Genomic DNA, 2,465 nt, shown 5'->3' on the forward strand with positions numbered 1-2,465 from the left:
AAAGAACATCCTTTAATAAATAATGTTGAGGAATAAAAGTGTAAAAGAATAAAATTCACAATGTATTAAAAAATGAACTCAAAATGAATTGAAGATTTAAATTTAAGAATGGTAGCTGTACAACAACTAGAAGAAAATATAAGATGAAAAACTTTATGATATTGGTTTGGGCAATGATAATTTTTAGCATGACCAAAAATAGAAAAATAGTATTATATAAAATTAAAAATGCTTCTGCACCACAAAAGAAACAACCAAAAGTATGAAGCTATGACATAGAGAATGGGAGAAAATATTTGCTAACCACATGTCTGATAGGAGGTTGATATTCAAAATATATAAGAAACTCAAGAGCAAGAAAAAATTATGTCCATTTAATAATATGGAAAAAAATCTCAATAGATATTTTCCAATAAAGACATACAGGTATATAAAAAAATGCTCAAAATCACTCATCACCAGGAGGTACAGGTTAAAGCTACCACAAGAACCCACTTCACACATACCTGTTAGAATAGCTATTATCAAAAAGATAGAAGATACTTATTACAGAGGATTTGTAAAAAAAGAAACTCACTTTTTTTCTTAGAAAGATTTTTGCTATAGGGCATGTGTGCTCACTAGAGAGTCAGAGAGACAGAAAGCGAGAAATCATCTCCCAGTGGGTTAGCCACACCACAATCTCCTCTCAGGATTTTGGGGATGCATGCACACACGCTTGGTGTGAGTTTTAAGCCACTGAATCCTGGACTCAGACTGTGGTTGACTGTGGAGGAGTCCAGCAACGTAACCACTATGCCCAATCTGCTGCTGGTCCCAGGAAAAAAAGAAACTCTTGAACACTCCTGACAAGAATGGAAGTTCATGCAGCCATTATGAAAAATCAGTGTGGAGGCTCTTCAAACAACAAAATACAGGTCCAGTTACAATGTTACAGAAGGAGGGTGCAGCTGCACCATGACAGAGGCTGCATATGAGCCCTGGATTAGTTTTCTGACCTGACATATGCAGGCTGGGTATGGTGGTGGCATGCACCTGCATTCCTAGATAACTTGGAGGCTTGGGTAGGAGAATTGTAGTATGGTGAATTATCAGAAATACACATCTCTCTTCCTGCCACAAATAAGAAAAAAAGCCCAGCTGCAGTGGTGCAGTGTTGCAGTGTTAGCACTCTGCCTTTTTTTTTTTTTTAAGAATTGTTTATTTAATTTTTTAGTTTATTATTTATTTTTATAATTTTAAAATACATTCAATCACTGCATATCATTACAGCTTACAAAACGAATTTTTTCTTCATGAATACACTACATATTAGTCCAATTAAAGACATGATCATACACATTATATACAGATAATTTTTCCATTTTTTTTTTTTTTTTAGATGGAGAGAAAGAGAGGGAAAGTGAGAAAGCAAACCACCAGGTCTGGGATTCGAGCCACGGATGGCTGTGTGGGAATCCAGCACCTTCACCACCACATCACCTGCCAGCCCCATGGACTCTATTTTCAATACTGAAGTCATGTGGGAAAGCCCTAGGTTCTGATCCCAGGTAGACCAGAGCAAACTAGGTGCAATCTGTAGGCATGCCCATGATCCTGGTTGTAATGTTGCACAGAAGATTACAGCAGGAAAAGGTCCCTGATGAAGGTCCCTATCTCTCTTTCTTCCTCTTTCTCTTGTTAAATAAATGAATGAACAGTTTACTTTTGAAAATGTTGAAAATGGGAATTACTATTTAATCCAGGAATCTACTTCTGGCTGTGTATTCAAAGAAAATGAAATCAGTATATTGAAGAGATAGCTATACTCAGATGTTCATTGCAGCATTATTCACAATAGCCAAGATATGGAATCACCCTAAGTGTCCATCAATGGATGAATCAATAAAGAAAACATGGCATATGTACACCACAGAATGCTATTCAGCTTTAAAATAAGAAAGAAATCCTGTTATTTGTGACAACATAGATGAGCCTGGAGAACATTATGTAAGTGAAATAAGCCAGACACAAGGAAATAAATAGCACATAATTTCACTGATATGGAGAATCTAAAAAAGTTGAACTCAGAAATAAAGAGTAGAATGGTGATTTCTAGGGTCTATAATAGAAAGGTGCTGGGGAGGTGTTGGTCAAAGAATCCAAAATGTTAGTTAGACAGGAGGAGTGAATTCAAGCACTCATGTACCATACATTTCTAGAACTTATTTCTTCATGTTGTCAGAAATAACAGACTTTCTTGGCATGAAGTCACTATGGTTGAAGTATTAATGGAAATGCAGTTTTGAAAGTACATATGCCATTGTGTCTGACTAACTTCAATAAAGGAATTTTGGCCTTATGAAACACCCAAATTATTTCATGCATCCAAAGATAATAGCCTGGTGCTGGAGCTAGGGAAAACTCCCAAATTATTCTGGTAAGAGATGCTCAAGAATATTTGTTTATTTCCTTCTCTCTTTCCC

Source organism: Tupaia chinensis, unplaced genomic scaffold (genome assembly GCF_000334495.1).
Source record: "Tupaia chinensis unplaced genomic scaffold, TupChi_1.0 Scaffold000448_1, whole genome shotgun sequence".
Classification (NCBI taxonomy): Eukaryota; Metazoa; Chordata; class Mammalia; order Scandentia; family Tupaiidae; genus Tupaia; species Tupaia belangeri.